General features: G+C 43.9%; 1 protein-coding gene and 1 long non-coding RNA gene across 4 annotated transcripts in view; one reads left to right on the top strand and one right to left on the bottom strand.

Annotated features, from left to right (window-relative positions):
• Positions 1-8,184: 8,184 nt before the first annotated feature.
• Positions 8,185-10,422, bottom strand: LOC129737176 (uncharacterized). Its single transcript, XR_008734728.1, has 2 exons — positions 10,057-10,422; positions 8,185-9,034 (listed from the first exon to the last, which is right to left on the bottom strand). It is a non-coding gene; the product is annotated as an uncharacterized LOC129737176 (long non-coding RNA).
• Positions 10,423-10,593: 171 nt separating this feature from the next.
• The window catches only part of JAK1 (Janus kinase 1), a 62,639-nt gene continuing 48,893 nt past the window's right edge, over positions 10,594-24,339 (top strand). For all 3 annotated transcript variants that reach the window (XM_055724524.1, XM_055724525.1, XM_055724522.1), the window contains exon 1: positions 10,594-10,739. The gene's annotated coding sequence lies outside the window, so the exon portion shown is untranslated. The remainder of the gene's footprint in view (positions 10,740-24,339) is intronic.

Genomic DNA, 24,339 nt, shown 5'->3' with positions numbered 1-24,339 from the left:
TTGTACTAGAGACTGCAAATGATAAAAAAGACATCCTGCTACCAAGAGTTTAAGTTCTAGATAGGTTACAATCTGAGCAGACTCAATGCTTGGCTTCCTCTCTGTCTCTTCCCAAAGCCTGCAGGGACCCCTCAACCTGGGCAGGAATACCCTCATCCCAAAAAGGAGAGCTGGTCGTCTCCTGTGGCTGCAGCTGTCCCTAGCTGTATGACAGCAATACGCCTGCGCTTCTTCACGAGCCATGGCATGCTTCTGTTTTGGTTGCAGGATGAACGGGAGAGAAGAGGAACTGTGCGAGTGGAAGCATTTGTAAGCTTGCAGGCTGGCCAGGGCTGGGGTTCATCTCTTTTTGCCTATTTCTGCTGTTGTTTTAGCATCCATCAGGTGCTCGGGCAATGTACATCCACTTTCCTGGGAGAAAGGTAGGTGGCAGTGAGGTTTGGAGCTGGAAGTAGCATGGTATTCATCCAGGTCCTTGTGGTGCTGCCCCAGGGATGGCTCTGGGTGTTCACTCATGAATACAGTAGAGATGCTGGCTTGTACTAGAAACCAAAAAGTTCTTGTCCTTCCCCTGCTAAGACACACATAGCAGGTGTGTTATGGACCGGGTCCAAGGAATGAGGTTCCTCACCTACTGAGCCCTGCGTCAGATTTGAGGGTTAATGACCAACCCAGCTCATTTAGTGGGATGTGCAGCAAAGCTGCTCGCTGTGTACTGCTGCACATATCAAGTACTGGTGAAAGAGAACAAAGAGCCTGTATGAGTGACATGTGCCTCTGGCTTCAGATTGTGATTCTTGTTTCCTGTTACAACAAGTACGGCTTCGAGGTCTGACAGGAACTGAAATGCTGTCTGTGCCTGAAAACAACACCTCTCTGATCAGATTTACTGGGAGCCTTTATCTCCTTCTAGCTCAGCAGACATAGAGTCCATCTCTTTTTTCCTTTAGCTTCCGACTGATATCATAATGGGACAGACTCATAAATACTGGTGGGTTTGTTATGTCTAAATATTGCTACACATGAACAATGCAACTATCAAGTCTTTTTTTGGCAGTGGAGCACTTCCTCCCACAAACCGTGTTAAAGCAAGATGTAAACAGCATGCATACAGTGATATGTGGCATCACTTTCTGCTCAAAAGTAAGGTCTCTGAGGACCATCCGTTTTCTGATAAAACTTTGTTATTTATGGGTTTGGTTCCCAAGGCGAGGCAATTTTCTTGTGACACGTCTCAGCTGTCATTCCAGATGAATTTGTTCTAACCCGGTGGTTCTCAGGCTTTTTCATCAGGAAAGTCCCTTTTCCCATCTGGAGGCCATCGCCTTCCCACCCACGTTTTGCATGAGAAGAACAGCAGTTCTGCTCCTGTGACATCTCCTTGGGACTGCAAGGCTGCAGACAAGAACGGCTGTTCTGTTCCTGGCTCTCGTCCACAAATCATCCTTTTAAGGGTTGAAGTTTCTGCTCTGAGCAAGCTGGCCAGCAGCTATCAGCTTCTGACAACAGCAGGATAAAAGAGTTCCATTGTCTCTTAGCTCTCAGCCTTGAAACCAGGTGAAGATGTTGCTTTTCCCCAAAATACTTTTTTTTTTTAAAAAAAAAAATGTGACTCCTGTTACTGTTCAGAGTGAACCATCGGTACCAAAAAGCCTCGTTTCAGTTGTACTAAATAAAAAGAATCATTCCCAACAGAGTTTCAAGCACACAGTTGTCTTTTCGAAGTCCAGCAGTGCCCTGTATGAATCAGACTGTGTTTTAATTACTGTTCATTCAAATCGTTTCTGGCTAGCACAGAGCATTTGAACTTTAATCCAGACCTTCTTGATTAAAGATCTTTACAAATCAAGTAGCCTAATTGGAATGTCCCGATATGTGCAAATGTTAGATGAACCAGAATGTAACTTGGTTTTAGGTCAGGTTAAGCAATTTCTGAATGTGAACCTGGAGATGTTGGACAAAGTGGAATGAAAAAACCAAGTGGATGAAGGCTCTGGTGAAGTCTGTGTGATCAGAAATGTTGGGGGCTCAGCTGTGCAACGTTGATTTTCTTCAGGTGCAGAGATACCTTCTTGGCATGCCAGCTCCAAACCTGCTCATGTTAGAGCACCCCGCCTGCAAAATCTCCTGAGTTTGACAATAATTCAGCATTATTCATTCATTACAAATATGCTCAGCTCAACTGTGGCAGTATTTTCTTTGAGTAAAATTGGATCGATGTGTTGGAGCTGCATTCCCGCTCTTGCTATTCTCAGCAGAGTGCTGTGATGATGTTCTTGCTCCTGTTTGCAGGTGAGGGCTCCTTTTCCACCCAGTGCAAACACTGCAGTTACAGTAATGGCAATTACACCTGCCTGTTACCGGGAAAAGTAGTCCCCAGGAGTACCGTGAACAGAGGACGACACAATCATTTCTGCTCTATGCATAAAATATTTCTGACTGTATCTCATCTTTTGGAGATAAATACTAGCTGAGTTGTTGAATAATATGTAAACCCTGCATTTTTGTCATTCACGTGATTCACAAAGGGAAATGGTGACTTTAATTAGTGTTTGATTGTGGACAAAAAAACTCCTCAGGAACCGAGTGTTTCTGTGTGGTACAGTACCAAAGTTACTGCTATCATTTCTGTATTCAGGCAGATGATGAAGTCAAGGTTGTGCAGCTTGGTACGTAATTTGCTCTTCATAACCTTTCATGGGAGCAGGAGGGGGGCATGGATCTGTGGGTGGATTAATACACTCTTACATGAGATGATGGATTTATGTTGGGCTAACGTTACAAGCTTTCTGGGACCAAACACTGCTGGAGCCAGAGGAAGAACCCCTCTTGACTCCAAAGGGCTGTGGCTCAGGCCTATACTTCAAATGAGAGGTGAAATTCTGATCCCAATCTCAAGTTCCCCATTGACTTCAAGAGGACAAGAGCTGCCCTTAGTCAGGGTTTTTTGTGATGCACAGGGATGTGCATCTGACACTGGAAAAAGCCACATTCAACCGTAGCAGAAAACGGGGCTGGGGGAAAGGTGTGAGGCTGTTCAGGAGGGAAACAACTCTCTTTTTGGGTGGTTCCCTGGACCTTCTGAAATCAAGCACTGCAGCCTCAAACACAGCTCGGGACATGTTAGTCCCTAGTGCTGTGCATACACTGGTTTCCTTAAATTAAGGCAAACTTGTTAAGATTTGGTGCTCTGCTGCATCTGGTCACCACTGCCAAGGGAGCACAGCAGTTACGGTGTGGCAGCTTGTGGTGCAGGAGGGGTGGGGAGGGAAGGTGGTTATCAGCACTTTGTCTGCCACAGTTTGCTGCTTCCTCCCTACGGTGAATTGAGAGCTCGCTATCAACTGCCCTCCATTTTAATTAACTCCAGAAGCAGGCAAAGTACACTGAATAATTCAAGAGAGACATGTGTTTAAACATTTGCGCAAGCTTCACGTTTCTCTTGCCTAAAAATAAGTCTGTGAGAGAGCAAATGATTCCTGTCCAAGGTGCTGGCAGATGGACAACAGAGCCATGGACCCCATCCCAACACCATCGTGTTGCATCACCCAAGAAGGCGCCATCCATGGGGCTCATCCTTGCTGCTGGGACCGTCCTGGGGCTGATGGTGGTGGGAAGTTCAAGGAAATGAGTCAAAGGCTGCATGCACAACGGCACCACCAGCACAGGCAGTCTTGGTCTGGCGGTAGCAAAGAGCTCCTAGAGAAGAGCCCTGGAGGAAGGGCTGGTAGAGGAGTAGGTGAGGTCAGCGACAGGTCTGAACATCAGTCGTTTTAATTGTTACTCTGAAGTTACAGTGGTAGCTGTTTTCCGTAACTGGGAGTCTCACCTCCTGCATTTTTTTTAATAGAGCATGACTTTAACAAAAGCACACAAGCAAAAATGTGAATGTGAAGATGCCCTTTAGGGTCAGTGTTTTGGAGTGCTAAAGCAGATGCAATTCTTCCAGAGGGAAGTGGGTTAGGAGGAGTCAATACCTTTCCTGTGGAAGCGCACTGATAATGGCTGTGCCGGTTTAGATGGGCACAGATCAGCAGAGACAATGTGAGAGGCTCCACGCCGATGTTTCTGATGTGTGGCCAGGATTACCAGCTGATTTGGTGTACTTTATATGCAAGCAATTTCCTTAAATGTGTTGGCTTCACATTCCCAGAGTGATAAAAAATGTCATGTTTTAGAAAAAAAAATTTCCACCCGCTGCAGAACAGCAACATTCAAGACAGCATGTGATGCCGCCCCTCCAGCACCCAAAGCCTTGCTGCATTCTGGTTTGAAATGCAGTGCTCCAGGGAACTCTGGAAATAAAAATTTCCGGAGGCTTATTGCTGTTGAAGCTTAATTAATTTAATTAATTTTGGATGTAAATGTGACATGCTGCAGTTGTAGTTGCATCCCTATTAAAGGAAAACTAATTTTAATCACAATCCACAGTGGGTGTTTTATCTGAAAATTATTAGAGGAACATAGTAGCTATTTACTTTCTTCTTAGTCGAAGGGCTTTTCACTTTTTCACCTCTGTAAGTGGGTTGAAGTTAAAGGAAACACGCGACAGCCTTTTAAAACACTTGCATGAAATACAGCATGTTTCACTGAAGAGGAAATGAGGAAAACAATTACTGAAAACGGGAGAAAAATCCTACACTGCTTTTCACATCCATAGGTCTCATGGAATGAAACAGTAACATCAGCTGTTTTCACCAGATTTTGTATTGCAGCCTGCATGTTCTCGGTGCCTTTGAAACCCATAGCTAACAATATCCAAATGCACTGTAGGAATTACCCTCTTGCTGTAGACAGTGTAGACACATGGTCCTGCTGAATCCATGGTACACGCGGCTAAGCAGCATGGCGGGCCGAAGGCAAAGACTGGGGCACTAAGCTCCTGACAATGATACTGCTAGTTCTTACTAGGCTTGGGAAAAAGTCCACGTTTCTCCAGGCTGGGAGTTTGTTTGCCATTCTGCTTTTTTCTGAACCCTCTGTGCCATTATGAGCAACACCCTTCTGGAAACATGACCTTAATTCTCTGTCTCCATATGGCAGAGGGAGGGGAATAAGGCAAATGACATATAAAAATGCTACTTTATAACACAGACCAAGGAAATGTAGTTTCCAGAAGTACACCTAAGAAAAGCAGCAGCAACAGAATGTGCTTTGGAAGTTGTCCAAGCAAGGCTGCTAGTGATTTGTTAAAGATTTTAGAAATGCTGTGTGCTCCAGGTTGTGTGTGTTCTGAAAGACACAGGCACGTGGTCTCTGGACGCTGACCTGAGACATGTCCCCAGCCATGCAAACAAGCTCTGTGATCTGTGGACCACAAGGGACGCGAATCAATGTTGTGTATCATTATGGAAAGGTGAATGCTTTGGTGACAAGTGTGGCATTTCCAATCCTAAAATGTTTAATTATTGCTCTGGTTGAGGTCACTGCTCTGCTTTGTCCCTCCCCACCAGCAGACCCACCTCAAGTTCCAGTTAGTGCTAGACTTGCCCTTATAAAAGCCAACCGTTGCACATAGAGCTTTTTCTGGGTTTTATATGTGTGTGTATGTGTATATATATATATATGAAGCTAGTATATAAGCAACTGTGTCTAGCTCTAGTGGTGTAGCTGGCAGGCAGCGTGGTGGCAAGTGGGTACCTGTGAACTGTGCAAGCACCAAACTCATCCTGCTGGAGACAGCAGTGCTGGAAAGCAGATGAGCTGAAGAAAATGCGTTTGAGGTTCTGGGCAGTACTGATTTCTCTTTGCATATTTTACTAGTTTGCTTGAAGCACAATAAAAAGGTGCTCATCAAATGAGTCTGACTTCAGTGGAGAAGGAATCAGAAGTGGGATTTGGAGCTGGCCACCATCACCACCACCCCACCATCATTGCTACCAGCACCACCACCACACTGCTTTACTATGTTTCAGAGCAGTGATGGCTGAGACAAGGAGCCAGATTTAGGCTGCCCCAGTTGCAGTGTGCCAGCTGCGCGGCCACAGGCACTGGTGTAACTCCCATCCTTTGCAGCTGCTCTACAGGTCTTTACACAAACCCAGTTTCTGCCTTACGAGAAGTGAACACAAAGTATATTTTTCAGCAGAGAAATCTAGGGAAAAAAATGCACATAATGCTGTTGGTTCAGTTTGTTAAGAGGACAATGAACAACCAGAAAGCGAGCAATGGGAAAAAACAGACAGTGAAGGCAAGCAGCAACTTGCACATACCTGATTCAGGATTGAGGCACAGCAGCAGCAGCACCATGCTCCTAAGCTTGGAGCAAAGTGAGCAGCTCCAGCTCCCTGGCCCGGGAAATCGGGAAATCAAGCTATGTGTTACACCTCCTACACACTGCTCTGCCAGCTCGCTTCAGCCCCGTGCAGGAAATCCCCCTGCAGCTTGGCCTTCAGCAGCAGCTGCCACGGCACCCTCAGAACAAGGACTGCTTTGGATGGGCAAAATTTAATCCTTTGTTTTGCAGAGTAAATTTGGACTACTGACATGAAGTACCTCTTCTTCCCCAAACTGAGGTTATTAGAAACCCCACTTAGCTTAAAAAAAGGGGGTTGAGCATGATATTTAGAAGTAGTTAATAATGAAGAAGCAATTCACACATTCCTGATGTCTCAAAATAAATTCTCACACTTGACGAGCACTCTGAAAACTGTCACAAACATGGTTTCACCCATGTTGTGTGAGCACAGGAAGTTTAAGATAAATTCAGCAACAGATCAGATGAAAGAACTTGTGCACTTGTGTATCTATTTATACAGCTCCCATGGCAAGTCCCACCCCACCACTGCAGTGTCTGGGGGCCTCACAGTCTCTAAGATACTGCATGGTGATGGTGTACAGCGCTACCCACTTCGTCAATGGAGAGTCATGACGGGAAGGAGGTTGCAGCATGAATTCACCCGTAACACCCAGCTGACGGGCCGGCACCCAGTGGGTGGTTTGGAGCCCCTAAGGTTGTTGCGGTGTGACCCCCTTCACCTGACCCAGCTCTGTGTTGCCTGATAGCCTGGTCCTCCTGCTCCTCCTGGCCCTGCATCCTGGCTGCTCCCCATGCTCCAGCCACAGCAGGGTGAACCAAACCCAGCGCGGGTCCAGATGAGAACAGCTTCTGCTCTCTGTGTTATAAAAAATAACTTCAAGTGAAAAGATCAGTGTGGTTATCTTGATGAAAAAATCATAGAATCACAGAATGGTTTGGGTTGGAAGGGACCTCCAAGACCACCCAGTCCCACCCCACACCACAGGCAGGGACCCCTCCCCCCAGCCCAGGCTGCTCCCAGCCCCGTCCAGCCTGGCCTTGAGCCCTGCCAGGGATGGGGCACCCACAGCTGCTCCGGGCAGCCTGGGCCAGTGCTTCGCTGCCCTCACAGTAAAGAATTTTTCCTAATATCTACCCTAAATCTACCCTCTTTTAGCTTAACTTCATTACCCTTTGTCCTACCCATACCCTACACGCCGTTGTAAAAAGTCCTTCAAGTTGCTTTCCTTTGTAACTCCCCCTTTTTTTCCTGGAGATAAAAATGGAAGAATGTTTTTCTTTTGGGGGAAAAAAATATTTTAAAAATAAGTTCTAATTTGAGCAGCACTGAACATAGCCTGACACTCTGCAGGAGCATACAAGAGCACAGAGAATTATTCTCAGAATACTTTCTAATACTATCCAAAGTTTAAGGAATTGCTGACATTGAAAGTCAGCAGCTCATTTTACACATTACACAGCACCTCTGACTTCATTGCCTCCTCCTGATTTTTGCTAGTACGTATGAGAAGAACCAGGCTCCAGAAGTACTGCCAGGAACAAATCAATGACAAACTGAAGCCACTTAGGTAGTGTTAGATCATATTTATGTAAAGGTCCAGACAATCCCAAGCTGATGGCATCGGTGATATAAAGCACTTTACTGTATGTACAGCTCCTCACTGTACCTTGAAATGCCATGAAAAAAAAAAAAAGCTTTCCAGACATTTATACTGTTTAAAATAGTGTGGAAACATCACCATTTCAGAGGCAAAAGTGAAGTTTGGCTTCTGGAAGCTTGAAAACCAAACTGCAGAGCAGGCAAGTAAGAGATAATGTGTGCATCCATCCTTACCCCTTCTTTAAAGAAGGCTGCCAAAGAGGGTTTGTTTGAATTTAGTTTGGTTTTTAATTCACAAATATCAAGACAGTCAATGCTGGCCATGTTTATTTTGCCTTTTTTTTTTTTTTTGGTGGAGGATATCCATGAATCCTGGAATTTGCAAAATAAATACATAAGACACAAAATAATTCTTCTGACCTGTCACTGCACCCAAGTACAGGACTGACAGGGGAAAGAAAAATTTATTTTGCATCAAATGCCTTTTCTGCAGCTCTTTACAAGCCTATTCTCTATATAAGCAAGAAAACATATTCAGCAAAAAATACATGTGATTAATTCCTTAGAGAAGACTACTTTAAAGGTTTTAATGCAAAATTACATCCTTCCCATAGGATGGTATGTTGTGGTAAAAGCAGACCATTTTGGGTATAGGTTGGAAATCCTCCCCTGTTATTAACATAGTTCTTGGAGTAATTTTTAGAAGCACATTAATTTCATCCCAGTTATATGTCATGGAACAACTAGTAGAAACGAGCAGACACTAGTGTCCTGAAATTAAAGAGAAAAAGCAAAAAGCTCACATTGCAGGCAGGACTAGGAGACTGAACACGCAGTTTCTGTGAGACTGTAAGTGCCACAGGAGCTCAGCCCCTTTTTTAGAGAGACATGTGTGAACATGAGTGTTTAATTCCCACTGAAGGATGTGGCCTTTCGGAGCCTGCGTCATTCCTGGACATGGTCTTGGGCTCTAGGCACTGATTTAGACGGAGGCAGAGGTAAAGCTGCTCTGCTCTGAGCTGCTGCAGGCACAAGCAGGCCCAGGCTAAGCCCCTTATACAATCCTTCCGTCACAGCCACCTCCTCAGCTTTGCTTTGATTTGATTTGTAGCTTTGAGCTTCAGGATTCAAGGACTTCTGCAGCATCAGTTGCTGTGCTGGGAAACGACCCCTGCCTGTAAAGCATAAATAATAAAGATCTGGTATGTTATTTGGCATGAAAACCCACTGAGAAAAACTGATTTTATCATGATAAAGGCAAAGCCATGGAAAGGACTAGCAAGAATGAAAGCTAATCAATGGAAGCACAGCCTCTGCAGGCAGATCCCAGAGCGGAGGGTGGGGAGCAAAAGAGCAAGAAAAGGTCGGGTCTAAGAGCCTTGGCACAGCCCCGTGCATGTGCAGGGTTTGACATCTCTCCTTACAGCCTCAGGCCCATTTCTGACCTGAGTTAAGATTACCAGAGTGATGGAAACAGGGCGAGACTATGGTGCTTTCCTCTGCACCCATAGCACACGGTTAATCCAGACCCAGTGGCTGAGGAAGAAGATTAACAGGGTGCAAAAACATCCAAATTAGGCTCTGCTGGCTCCTGGACAGCTGGGGAAGCAGGTGGGGAAGGGCTAGCTTGTTCCCTCTTGCTGAAGGGGAAAAAAAAAGTCAATATTTATCTAGCTATAATTTGTAAACTACAACCACCTGACATGCACATCCATTGGCCGCGGCCTCCCAGCTCCCGTTGGAGAAGAAAAGCTTTGGTTTGATTTCCTGGAGAAAAGGTTCAGGACTCAGGACTGCTGAGGCACAGGGCAGCTGAGCTGGGGCCAATTAACTGTGCTGGGATATAAATGCTTCAGAACACAAAGGGGCTTGCACAGTTGTGCGTGAGGAGAGCTTGACAAGATGTTACCAGTGCTCCAATTAGTCTGAATTATGTGAAACTCCATCATGTCAACAAGGGGCACATTTACCAGGGTGGTGGTGTTTTTTTTTTAAATGACCGATTCAGCTGTTGGGACAATTTTCGAAAATGCAGCAGCAGGTTGGCTCTTTCAGAAGAAAACACCAAATATATGTGTGTGTGTGTGTGGGGGGGAAAGAGGGAATCATTCCATTGAACTGCATCATTTTCTTACTGCTACTACTTCCACTTGTGCCATTCCCTGTGATTCCCGAGAGAAAAAAAGGAGTTTGAAACCTCAGTGAAGCAACCAGCTTCGGTACGGGCAGCAGAGCTGCGCGTTATCTCATTTTGGTGTAAACACCAGGCTGCTTGCGCCGGCTCGTTCGTGCCTGCTGAGGCTGGAGATAGGGCCACAGGTTTGTTAACCCGACCCCGCCGGTCACCCAGCTACGGCACGGCAGGCACTGGCCCGCGCAGCCGGAGCACCCCTCGCCCTCACCGCGCGGCGCCATGTTGGCTGCCGGGGGGCCTGAGGCACCTGCAGATCAAACCTCCGGGCTGGCGCCCCGCCGCACGCCTTGAACGCTTTGCCTCGCTTCACACCAGCCGGGGACAGCCCCACGTCAAACCCCGCTGCCTCCTCGCTGAGCGGGCTCCGCGCAGGCCGCGACGGCCCCAGCAGGACTGGCCTCTGAGGGCCCGAGCCGCCCGCGGCTCGCCCGCCGGCAGCTCCCCGCAGCCCGCGCGGCGGGAGGTGGCGGCGCGGCACCACCCCGGGGCGGGCCCGGCCCGGCGCATGCTCCGCAGGCGGGCTCCGCCGCCGTGCCGGGACCGCCGCCCTGCCGCTGCCGAGCGCCCGCCGGCTCCGCTCTCGGACAGCACCGGGCCGGGCCCTGCCGCCCCGCCAGCGCTGCGGCTGAGCGGAACGGCCGCCCCGCACTCCCCTCACGCCGGCTCGGCTCGGCGCGACGGAGGCGGTGAGTGGGGCCGGGGGGGGGCTGCCGCGCCCCTCGGCCGGGCCCCTGGGCTGAGGGGAGCCGGGGAGGGCGGTGCGGGCGGCGGGCGCTTTTGCTGAGGGAAGCTCCCGAGATGGCCGACGGCGCGGGGGCGGCCTGAGGCTTCCCGGGCTCAGCGCGGCGGCCGGGCCCGGGGCCGCTGGGTTCTCCTCGGCGGTGAGGGGCCGGCGCCTGGGCAGGGGTGCGGGGCTGTGGGCTCCCCTGAGCGGTGAGGGGCCTGGGCTGGGGTGCGGGGCTGTGGGCTCCCCTGAGCGGTGAGGGGCCTGGGCTGGAGTGCGGGGCCGCTGGGCTCCCCTCGGCGGTGAGGGGCCGGCGCAGCATGGGGTATATGAGCCGAAGGGAGTTTGAGCCATGTTGTGGCGTGTGGGGGGCGGGGGGCAGGTTTGGTGATGGGAGGAACGGGAATGAAATAACTTCGGTTCTGCCCGCGGATGGGAAAGGGTGAGGTGAAAAAATATCCCAGGTGCTCCTGAGTGAGCTCAGATCCCCTGTGCTTGGTCTCTGTTGTGACTGGAACTGCATAGAGATACTGCTGCCTTGCCCTTCTGTGCAGATTAAGGGCTTGGAAAAATTTATTTGGGCTAGCTGTCAGTCTGGCATCTGTTCCTGTATGAGGGATAAAGACGCTTTTTGGACATCTCTTAGCCCCCATCTGTAGGTGCTCCTTCCCCTAAGGGTGGGGACAGCTGCTATGCAGGCAGGCAGGTCACCCATCAGCTGGATATCCATCACGCGAAGGGACAAGCAGGCATGTGGAGCAGGTAACCTGGCATTTGGAATGTTGCGCCCACTTTCCACCTTCTCCAGACACCTAAAAACATAATTCTGCTGTACGTGGTGTGAAAGCAATTATTATGTTGTTTGGATAATCCTGTTGAGTTGGGATTTTCAAGATCTGTATAGAAAGGACATACATAAGGAGAATCAGGACGCAAAAGCCTGAAGCATGTCAACCATGGAGGTTGATGGCAGAGACAACATGGCAGCCACTCAGTGTGGCAGGAGAGGCTGGACCCACCTCTCTTTAAACAGGCATTGAATCTATGCTTAGGAGGAGGGTGGGGCGATGCTGGGGAAGCATGTGGCTAATGGGGTGGCCACTCCAATGGATTAGGGATGGGGGGATGTATTTTGAAGCATAGAGACCTGAAGGGCAGATAAGTGCAGTACAAGAAAGTTGGGGTTTTTTTCATTGTTTTTGGTGGTGGTTTTCCTGGGGGGAGATGGAAGTAATTCAAAGTTGCATTGGTGTTTAAACTTAACTCCAGTTAGCTCAGTTTAACTCTTGCTTGTAAAAGTTTCTCTGCAGTTTTCTTCTTGAGCAGAATGTATATATGTTGGTACCATTTTATTCTTGACTGCTGGAGCTTGATATTAAGTTCAGTTTTGACCATATATGGGGAGTAGTAGGCATTTCCTCCTGGCACTTGTTTTTAAAACACACAGGAAGTTGCACCTTGATCTGGGTTTGTGCTAGGTGACACAGAGGCAGGTGCTTTGAAATACAGAGCCAGCTAAGGACATGCTGCTCATGTCTGAGCAAACAGCAGATCGCATCAGGCTCTTGCTGTCATTTGCGGTGTTGAAAGTTAATGATTACAGGCAGATTTTAGAAGTGTTTTTCTCGGTACATTTTTAGTGATTCAGTTCTCCTTAAATACCTTACTTGTTTAAGTATCTGCAAGCTGTTTGCCCCAAAGCCCAGTGGAACAGAGAATATACTATGCTCCTGCAGAGCAAAACTGCAAATGTTTGACCTTTGGGAAAGATTAGGTGAAAGCTTTGTAAAAAGCCAGGGTGAGTGGGTTTAAATTTGCACAAAAATATAAACACAAAACTGGAGCAACTTTTAGTTTGCGAACTCCTGGAAGTAGCTGCACTGCAAAAATCAGAATTTGTTTCAAGGTGGCCTTGTTTGAAAGGCAGCTCCTGTAAATCTTGAACTGTTCAAGCATATGCTGTTTCTATGTGTCTGAATTAACTTGCGTGTTCGATGAGTTTATTAAAAAAACAAATGGGAAGCAAGATCTGGAGAGAATATCTACTACAAAAGCTTTGGAAAGTAGACCTGTTTCAATTGCAAAGCAAAAAGCTGAAGTGTCACTGGACAGACTCAGTGGTGAAAATCAACATACCTTTTAAACTCTTTTTCCTTAGCCAGAGTTTGCAATTTAAACTTTAATTCTTTTACTTTACCTCTTGGGGGACTGGAAGTAAGCCAGGGTTCTGGGCTGGAAGAATAAGCACTACTAATTCAGTAAGCTTAGCTGGACGCTTCTGTAGCAGTTCACGACCTTGCAAATAAAAGACTGAATTCACAGAAACTAGCTTCCCTTTTTTTGTGTAGAGGGGAAAAATCTTTCTGTTTTCATAGGCAGCATCCTGACAGTGATGCCCGCAGTTGCAGGCAGGAAGATTTCACCTCTTTCCTACCATGTGCCTCCCCATCCTCCCTCAATCTGGAGGTGAAACACCTTTTTCTCCTTGCCACCTTGCTGCTGGCTGACTTGGTATGAGGAAGAGAGGTTCAAAATACAACACCAACCCAAATGGAGAACCCTTGAAACTTTGTTCACTTTGTTGGGTATGAATTGCTCTGTGTTTACATAAAGAGGAAGGTGTTTGAATTGTTTTGAGAGGTTAAAGCTTTTACACATAAAAACAAACCCTTAAGACTGATTTGTATTTAGATGTGAAAAAGATTGTTATGAGAAGCTACGAACCAGAAAGCATGCTGAGAAGCCAGGTTATGAAGACTGAGCTGGGTTCCTGACTCATCTTATGTCCAACAGCAATTAAAAGTGACAAAATGTTTTCTTCTGGACAATAAATTGGCAGTATTCAAGTTGTTCTTCTGTAGCCTGTCCAACAGTTTGCGATTTCTTAATGATCGGTTATTATTTCTGTAAACACATCCAGAGTTGCTGTAGATCTCTAAAGCACTTAAAATGCAATTAGCTTTCAGGTATTGGTAATAGCAAGCACTTGCCAAAGTGATAGAAAATGGCTTTTACAGTTCAAGCACATGATTCAGTCAGTTAGTGCTCAAAGCCTGCCTTTTGCAAAGAAAACTTTTTCATGGACTGATACTGCTCAGTTTTGCTAGCAGGGTGAGATAAATATGGTTGGAGCTCATCAGGAAAGTGGAATCTCAAAAGAACGGCATTTTGGGTGTTTGATAGCTAAAATTGTTACACCTATCTGTTGCTGCAGTATATGAAGTGACAGACTGGGGGGTGTTATTCTGCTCATCACTTGATGTCTTTATCAGACCTTCAGGTACCCTGTCCAGTATTTGTTTTCCCTGTTCACCTGATCCTTCCAAAACCCTGAAACAATGCTAAAAAGTGCTAGGTTACTGGAAAAAGAAGTTGATGATGGTTCTTTTGGGCAAATTGGTTGCAGTTTCTCTTCATTGAGAGTGAGGAAGTGTGATTTAGTGGTTTTAATGTCCTGGCCTGTTGAAAACAGGTGGATTTTTAAGGAACAGGTCCTGACATTTTTCTTTGTGCTGAAGGGTTTATAAAAGTACAGACAGTTTTGCTGGCTAGAGTAAGTCTCATTTTTTCCCTGAACTGGTTATATAAGTGTAACATAAGTTGCATAACTGACATAAGAACTGAGCTACAAGGAACTGGAAGAGCAGCTTCTACTTGGAAGGAGGGTAGTCTGTACCACTCATATTACACATCATTAGCTTTTACCATCCTCTGACACTGTATGAGTTGTTTGATAAGTGGTGTGAATATGGTTCTCTGCATGTTATGTGATTATGATCACACTTTAAAACAGCTGTCCCATAAAATTATTCTGTTAGATTATTTTTTTTTTTCCCTGCAGGATGTGAAAGGTAAGATAGGAAATAAAGGAAAAGAACTGGAAGTTGATGGAAAAGCAGAGAATGTATACATCATCGTGAGCTATGGAGCAAGGTGGTGGTGAAAGTCTGGGAAAAATCAAGTTGGAGTTTTTGTTTGAGGAGGAACTTGCCTGCAAGGTTAAGATTCTGAACAAATGCTGTTATAGCTACCAAAGAATAGGAAAATTGTATTGGAGTAAATGCCTTGGTGTTACTATTGATTCTGCTTCGTCAGCAGTTCTGAAAGTAAACAGTCCTCCAGGAATACCAAGTCACGGTTCTGCTGTAGCTGTGGATGAGCAGCAAGGGCTTGCTAGTAAAGAACAAACTTTTACAAGTTTTACAGTTTTACAATCTGGCTTCAAGAAATACATGCGTTTATGATGGATGAATCTAGCAGCTTTGCTTTGTGAAGTCTTTTGGACTCGTATTTGAAGCCAGTCTGTTATGTAGAGGAGGGTCTGCTAATAAATGGAATAAATTCAGTATTTAATGCTGTGTTCTCTGACTTTTGAGGCACATAGGATTTACCATGAGTCAAGACTTCGGTTGCCTCTGTGTGTAGTGGAGGAGGAGACGGGAAGGCTCACAAAGATAAGGAGTCAGTCTGCTGGTGGATAAGCATGTAATGCAGCATTTGAGGAGTATAGAACCCTTGAGGTGTTTTAATCTCAGATGTGTCACTGGCCAGTGCCTGACTTTGGCTGAACAACCTGTTTATTCCTTCAACACATTTCTCCTCCACTCTCCTAGAAATGTTGTGTTCCCTCCCCAGTCCTCAAAGGCTTACTTCCCTTTAAACACAAAATCTAAGTGACGACGGCTACTCCTACTTCCAGGAGAAAACTCCTAAAGGAAAATTTGCACATTCCTCAGACTGTGGTACACTATCTCCCTTTTTTTGCAGAGTGGATCTCAGAGTGGCCCTCGCTTGTTGAGCCACTGATATACATGAATATACTGCAAGTTTTAGCAGTTTTGTACACCAAGTGCCATTTAAACTGTTTCTCGAGTGTTTTGTTTCAGGTCATTTTCAGCTATTTGAAGACTTGAGTGGAGTCTGGATTGCCCATCAGGTGGCCCAGTTGGAATTTAGCAGGGTATTGAATTACTTAATTTTATTAGCAGTATTCCTAATAGTTACCTTTCAGTCTGGGGCGTATTCTGTCAAAATAAATTTGTTGGCCTTCCACTTCAGATCTTTTAAACTACTTAGTTTGACTGGTTGGAAGTTGAGATTGAGGTAATATTGACTCATGCTATTTAGAACAGGAAAAAAATTCTTGTTCAGCCTGGGAGGTTGTACCTAGATCTGTGAGAGCTACTGTGCCTAGGGCTGTGCTGGAGACAGCAGTTCTTGAAAAAAAAATCCTTACACCTTTCATGTCAGAGGAAGGACTAACTTAAGCCTTCTACTTTTTTATATAAGGAAAACAAAGCAGAATGCTGGATCATCATGGTAGGTCTGCGACTTGAGAGGGGAGTGAGAGGAGAGGGAACACTTGCAAAAAATTTGTATGCAAACTGAATTTTTGAGGAAATTAATTTGGCGGAACTTACTTTTATACTTATTTTGATACACTAGCAGCACAAGACATACATTAAGCAAAACAAACCTTAAAAGCCTTGGCACTTGTACTGTCTACATAACTTGCTGTTGCTTGCCATCCATAAATACCTGTCTCTACTCCTCTGGATTTTACCAGAGTGTGATAACAAATTCAAAGCAGGCTGTTTGTTTGGTTTTTATAAAGCTATATTAGTTTTTAGGGCATTAGATGTTTAAGGGGAAAAACACCACAAGTACAAAAGGTACTGTCTAGCTTAAGTGTTGCATTAGGCTCAGTCTTTTATATTTAAATCCGCTATTTTAGTTGGGTTGTTTCTGTTGTCCCTAGGGTATCAAGTGCTTGCATCTCAACTCAAGTTGGTGGCCGCCTGCATGGAAAGAAAGTGTGGCCACTCAGTTCTGAGGTTTCTGATGAAGAATAACTATAAGCTGGCATTTGGAGTTTACTTATGGTTTTCTTATACGCAGAGTGTCTTTCGTGTTTACTGCAGATGCACAAGAAATAACCTTTCACTTCCTGAATGTTTCTGCATTTCACTTTTCCTCAAAGTATGGCAAAACAAATGCTAATAATTTTGAAATTGCCAGAGCCCACCTGTTCAGAGAGTTTAAAAGTTCAAAAGGAACCAGACAGTTAAGTCAGCGAGCCTGACCTGTATGTATCAGCCTCTGTTGCCACCCTTCACAGCTCTATTAACTGTGCTGAAGCACTCTCTTCTACAGGACTTATCCTCTCCCCTGAGAACAAAAGATTACACATTCACTGTTTACCTTTTTGTTTTTTCCTGCTATTGATTTCTGTTGCCTTTGTATTAAACTGTGGGGTTTTTTTTTTCTTCATTTGAATCTTCTGTCCTTCTTTCTTGTTCTTTAGACTTAAGCTGAAGGAAGAAAAAGGTTCATTTGACTTCACTAATTGAAGTAACAGCTGCAATGCTGAACCTTAGCGCTTGCTGCCTTCCAGTTTCTAATGGTAAAGTCTATTTGGTCTGTAGGCCATAATGGACCGCACGTTCTTCTGAAACTGTGTTATAGCCTTGTAACTTTTTCTCACTGTTTTCCTATTAGAAACATCAGTGCCTGGCTTGGGCAGAGAATGGCTGAAAACGTGTTTTATTTGATTGTTACATATTGATTTTTAGAAAGCCTCTTAAAAACTCTGTCCCCTAAAGGTAGGGAATAGTCAAGAGTTCATCCAGTCTCTGCAGAGTGCTGGTATAGTCAGAGAAGAGGGGCCTGTCTGATGCCCATTTGTTTGTAGGGTCATAACTCTTCATTGCCAAGAAAATGTCTGTTTGTGTTCATGCTGCTGCATCATTGCCCTCATGAAGGGAATGTAGAAGTTGTGTTTAGTGATGATACAGAGCAGGCCCCCATAGCCCACTGAATGTGTTGTACATATGTGCAAATCACTAGCACAAGCATTGCCAACTGGGATTTTCACCTGGAAGCCTTTGTCTTAACACCAGCATCACCTAGAAAAAAACCCAACTTGTGTTGTTTTATACGAGCACTCATTTTAGTAGTAATTCATCGCTGTGAACAACTTTCTTACAAGTGTGGAATTGTTTAGTACAGGAGAGCCTGGGTTTGATTTCACTGTCAAAGGCACAGGTGGTGAGTGAAAGGACATACAGGGATAGCTGACTTAAAAAGCTTCATTTTACAAAAGAAGAACAGCTATCTTCTGCTAAGTTTAAAAAAAAAAAAAAAAGAAGTCCTGCGGGTTTTACAGTCCTTTCAGCTTCCTGTACATGTGACTTACACCACCACCAAGTTACATCCATATAAGCAAGATTCATCAGCAAACGGAAGGCTTGCTTTGCTTAAAAAGAGGTAACTTTAAGTCTTGAGTAGTCAGTATATGCCAGCACAGCCTTAAACAACTAAAACCCATGATACTGGTCACAGTAGCTTAGCTGTGTACAGATTAACTGTTTGCTCCTTGTTGGTACTACCTAGAAGTTTATCTTGCAATGAAAGTGTGTGGTATCTCCAGGTTTCATCTCACCATGTTCTTACAAGTTTGCTGTCAAATTAAGTGAAAAAGTTTTCTTAGTTTATGCTGTGTGTGTGGAGGGTTTCACATTGCAGGTCACAGCAGCACTGTTAAGGCACTCCTGTTGTGGCATGTCATCCCTTTGGTTGAGCAATTGGCATACTCTGATGGATACCTCTTCCAGCTCAGAGGACTTCTCATCAGCTGCCTCCTCTGCTTTCCTCAGGGATGTGTGAACTTGGACACTGTGTTGTGAAAATCCTGCTTAAGAAACACCAGTATACTTTTAAGTAGAGGCAGTGTGACTTCTTCATATAGCCCAGCACACACAAAATAGTTCTCTAGACCCGACTTGCATCACGGCATATACCTATTAACATGCTCTGTGTGCCATTTAGCATGCAGAGAAGCATTTACGTAGAACCACCCTCTCGCTCTGTATGCTTGGAGAATTAATTTTACATGGCGAGGGCAGGACCTGTCAACCTATAGGACTCTGCCTCTTCAGGGAGAGAAATCTGGATTGCTCAGTACCTTCACCTCTGCTATGCTGGCACAACCTCTTTGTGTGTCTTGTGATTGTTTCATGCTTTCTCTGATGAATACATTTCTTAAGGCTGTTTAAATCCATTATATCTTTGTTACTTAACTGCTTGATAAAGTTTAATTAGCAGTTAATGTAAACTGCTGTGCTTGTTAGTGTATGTATATGTGCTAACTCCCATTTGTCTTTAGTTCCACACAAGTTTAGTTTCTCACAGATAGATCAGTGCATATCAGTGAAGCTGAGTAATTACATAAAGAACTTTATTTGTCCCAAGCTTTGTGGTGAGTTCAGCCTTTAAAATACAGCTGAGATGCAAACCACCATCTCTTCCTGCTAATTTTGCCAAAGCTGGCAAAGGCTTTTCTTAGAACTGCAACTTTTTTCATCACTCCATCTGGAAATACAATTTACCACATGTTTCAGCTCACGTATATAAAGCAATTTGATCAGCACTTGTTCTGCTTTCAGGCCAAGAGAGCTTGCTCATACCTATGTAACCACTTGAGCTGTACCATCCCTGAGTTGTTCACTGCTCCCTTTTTGTTGAAAGGTACTGCCGCTCTCCCCACAGCTGAACCATGTACGCTTTCTTTTTTTGCCAGAAAGGCTGGTAAACACCAGTAAAATAGTAACACCTTTACCAGGCTCTGCTGCCTGTACAAAGCATGTACATCTGCTCACAGCCAAAGTAGTTTTAGAAATGTTTTAGGGTATGGCCTAATGACTGAATGATGCTTTAAAAGAAAATCCTTTCTTTTAGATATTAAAAGCAGTGGAGGTCAGCAGTTTTCCCAGACCATTTCAAGGTATTTGTTTTTCAAAATCTATTGTTACTCAGTTTCAGAGGCAGAGAAAGTTAGGAGTAGTTTAATTAGCAGGCAAGACTGATATAACAATCCTAATCTTGGAAACAAGTACATGCTTGTGGGCCTACAAAGCTATTCTACTGGTTTTAATGGGGCTTCTTATGAGTGGTGTGTACTCATAAGGGCACAGCCTACAAACACTAACATATAATTCACAGAGTCCCAACCACACACTTAAGAAGAAGCCAAGTATCTTCGATCTCTTTGTTAATAGAGGATAATTTTTCTCGACTTACTTTAGAATCAGGCTGTTAATGGTAGGGAATATGGCATAGTTCTGCAGAAAAGCAAGCAGTCTGCTCCATGAACATCCCATTATAAAATGTTCTGAAGGGGTAATTCCCTTTCTTTCATCTGTCTCAAGTCTTGCCCGTAATAAGGGATGAGCTATAAAATATCTTTTAAAGGGTAGGAGTAAAAGGTACCTTATTGGGAATTTGACCTGAGGAGTCAATGTGGAGAAGCCTAGTGTGGTGGGTGTGCTTCAGTAGCAGGCATTCTGCAATAAATAGTTGATGACTTAGAAACGCTGTTGTAGAGTTCTGTCTTGATTTTGCGTGCCGACTCCTGCATCAGATTTTCTTAATTTATAGCTGAGGTATATCTTCCTGGTTTGATTTGCATTTGAGCCTGTTAATTTCCAGAAGCTGTGACCTTACAAATTAATTGGTATATTTTTTTGTGTGTGAGCATGAGTAATGTAAGGGTGGGTGGGGGCCCAGTCCAATTAATTTTGCAGTAATTCAATGTTTTTTCCTCTTTTATGTTATGATTTTATAGCTGTGGTCTTGTTCTAAGTCAAAGGCGCTGGATTTAGGGAAAGAAAAATAATTTAATCCTGATTAGTTTTTTATAAGGCACCATGTCATCTTATGCTTAAGAAAACAAATAAAGTTTTTAATTTTTTAAACAGTTTTGAAAAATTATTTCACAATCAAGAGGCTGGAGCATCCTTCCTTGAACACTTTAGTACTGTGAGGGTGGTCAAACACTGGACCAGGCTGCCCAGAGGTGTTGCCTGCAGAGAGATGAACAGCCTAAGTGGGGACATCCCGGGCAGCCTGCTCCCACCACTCCTGCCTGAGCAGGGCTTGGAGCAGGCAGTCTCAAGAGGTCCCTTCCCGCTTCAGCCATTCTGTGGCATGGAAGTTGTGGTTTAATAAAATTAACAACTCTGTGTGTCCATTTTTAATTTAATTCTGTAGTTGGATTTATTGCCAGATTAAATTTGTGTGTTTCAGTCCTCTAAAAAAACCCAACCGATAATAACTAGTAAGGAACGGCTTGCTCGGAATATCTGGTATGTGTATTCTGTTTCCCTTGCCACATCTTTGTTCTCTTGTTACAATAAACAGAAAAGAATCGACAAGATTTAAAAATGGTGGGTTTGGCTTTTGTAATTCTCAATTAAACTTTCATCATTCCTAGCTAAAATTGCAGGGTGCCTCTTTCAGGGTTTTTGACAAAAGTATTTTTTGGGAGTCTAGGTTAAGTATGTGGTGGTAACTAGCAGAAAACAAAGTTTAAAGCAGCCTAAGTGAAGTTCTTTGCCATGGTTTCAGTGACTTCTGGTCACAGTCCATGAGGTCTCAGAAATTCTTGAGACAAAAAAAAAAGCGGTATGGTATTTCTGATGTGTTTGACACTTAACAAATCATGTCTTCTAGTATCATCAAAGAAAAAAACCAGAGCAGTTTTTCTGTATCTCTCTTGAATCTCTTAGGTGTACTTTTGCTTCCTTGCTATGATAGAGAAGGAAATAGTGGCACACAGATTTCTCTCTCTTTGCAGATGTTAGGAATTTAATTTTACTCAGAGTGATTTTGTAGAAAAGGCTTGTGGCCTTTTTGCTCATGTGTGAGGTGACTTTGCTCATGAGTGGTTTTTGCATGTCTTGTTCCACTAGACTTTCAGATTTTCAGAAGAGATTGAGAGATTAATTGTACACTGAATGCTGGAGGGGAGGAGTGAAAAGGCTGTATGTTCTTGTTGGAAGCCAATGGATGCTGAGAGCCAGCTTTCTGGTGGCTTGGTAAGAAAACAGAAGATGAGAAATTTGAGGTTCTTGTAACTGTAGGTGTCATGTATTTTTTTAAAAAAAGTAAAATTGTACATGAGCCATTTTGACAAACATTAGTGAGAATCCGTCTTTCTGCTTAAGCACTTGTGGTTTGAGTGGAACCGGCATACTGTGAGCATCCTTGTTCCATGTGGGTGAAGATCCTGCCAGAGCAGAAACTGTTAAATATATCTCCAGAGATGATCTCCCATCCTGAGTGGTGGCATAAGACATGTGTTGAAGTGGAAAGGAGAAATTGTGGGGAGTGCTGAAATCCCCTCTTCCTCCCCCACTTTCTGCCTCAGAAGCCTGCAAGGATGGAGTACTGCTGTAGGTTTATCAGCTGGCTTTGAGTGTGATCTGTGTAATCCTCAGGATCGTCCAGAAATGGTACCAGAAGCCTCCAGCACAGCGATCAGGGAGATGTTTGCTGGATGGGTTGTGTGTTGTGGTGTTAGTCATCTTGATGCACAGACATGGAAGTGACAAGTTCTGTACTGTTGACTTGTTGAATGTCTATAGACCAACAGCACACTGGGGTTTTTTGTTTCCCCTTAAGAATGAGGGAAATACTTTTTTTTTCTATTTGCATAGAAAGACTGTGTCTAGAATGGTATAGAGAAGTGCAGTAGACATGTTTTTAACTGCAAAAACCCTTGCATATTAGAGGTAACCACTAAATATGTGCAGAAGTTACATACGTAAAAATAAATGTTGGTGTTCTGTTTTCTGGTTAAGTACAATTTATGTGCGTTTATCCATGTGAGATACTGAACCGATTTTACTTTGCAACATAGAAGTAGACACCAAGGTAGAAGTGCAGCGTGGTTACAGCCAGATTTCTAGGTTGTTAGACACAGGGAAAGATTTTGACGGCTTGTTTGAAAAATGGGGTCTGTCTGCTCTGAAGTTCGTATGAAAACTCTCAGATTGCTTAAGAAAACTGCTGGAGGGGTGATATACATCCAAGTTACTACAGGAATTACAGGTATTTTTTCTAAAAAATAAAAGGTTGTAGAGATCACTTGTAACTAATTTCTGTGAGTTTTCTCTGAAGTCTAGTTAACTTTTCAATACAGAGATATGCCTAACGTAACTAATACCTGTTGCAAATTTATTGATACACAATTTCAGTGTGTTAAGATACAAGAATAGGTTTTTTGACTAGTTTTTAAAATGTGAAAACTAGCCAAGCATTATGATTCTTCTAATATGTTGATGAATTTTGAGTCAGTTTTTCATGGGATAACAGCCTTCTGGCAATTACAGTGACTTAGGGCAGTGGTTTGGAGTGAAGCTGCTAGTCTTCCTAAAATCCATGAAGCTTCTGTAAATGCTGAGGAATGCCTGATGTGGTATTGCTACTTTTTGTAAGGGTTGGACAGTTTAAGACTGGGGATGTTTGTATGTTAGGTCAAACCAACAACACAGTAAAATTTGAAAGAGGTTTTGTTGTTAAGATTCCTGCATGTTAACTTGCAATTCAATTTCTAAGTTGCTTTTAAGGACAGAAAAAAGGAAGTACTTTTATGGCTAAGAGTATTTCGAGCTAAGGCTCAAGTAGCCATCTTGTACTGCCGGAGCTAACAGGCTGTACTTGGCAGTTAGTGTATGCCCCATGTGCCTTCTGGTTTTATTTTTCATTATTTTCTGCAGAAGTGCATGTGCTTTAACAGACAAATTTGCTCCCCAAAGCTTTTTTTCTCTGAGTATTTGTAGGAAGCGTTGCCTGCTACAGTTAAATATTTATTGCCCAGAATAGCTGCACTGCTGTATTTGCAAATTGTCTAGCTGCAGAGCTTGAGCGAAGCATGAAATGCCCAGCTGCTTTTTGAAAGTTCCTTTTCTCCATAGTTTTTAATTTTGAGATCCAGGCTTTGGAACTCTTAATTGTAAAACATCCAGTTCCCATCACAGTGTATAAAACCAGGGGAGAGATGTGATTTAAAGTTCCTCAGATTTGCCTCTCTCCTTCTCTTCTTTTTTTTTTTTTCTTTTGTCTTTCCTAATTTCCTGGCAGTGGTGTTTTACTGGAGGACCTCTCTGGTAGCCTTTCCTTTTCAGCTGTATTCACTCTTCTGTGTTTTCTCATTTGTAGAAGTATGAAAAGGAGTACACTGTCTGTGAAGCTACTCTCTGTTTAGTTGAAGTTAGAACTGACTCTTTGCAGCAAATAGTTGATTTTAACTTTACACACACACACCCCAAATTCAGAAGATTTTGTCTCATGGTCTCGATGCAAAATGTGTTGTTAGTTCTGGTATCAAGTTCAAAAGGGGAAATACGAAACCCCAATTCTAGAGCACAGTTCCTGTTTTTCTGACTTGACAGTTTGAGCTCAGACTTCATTACTGCTAGTTTTTGTTAGTTTTGGAAGCAGTCAAATGCTATTTGATAGTTAAGCAAATGGGTCAGTCTGGGCATAACATTTATCTGTCCTCTCTTCTCAGTTATGCTGAAAACATCCCCCACACATGTCATGTTATGCTTTTCCTAGCAAATAATAGAAGAAAGTTATAATTTTTAAGGCTAGCATATCCTAACATAAGAGAAAAAGTAACTATGAATAATTCACAAATAAGGTACCTAATAGAGTAGTGCAAATACAGCACTCAGCGACTTGGGACTTGTGTAAAATAGGAAGTATTTTTATTAATGCTG

This window comes from Falco cherrug, chromosome 12 (genome assembly GCF_023634085.1).
Source record: "Falco cherrug isolate bFalChe1 chromosome 12, bFalChe1.pri, whole genome shotgun sequence".
In the NCBI taxonomy this organism is placed as follows: domain Eukaryota; kingdom Metazoa; phylum Chordata; class Aves; order Falconiformes; family Falconidae; genus Falco; species Falco cherrug.
Note: the sequence above shows the minus strand (reverse complement) of the source record. Positions and strands in the feature narration are given on the sequence as shown.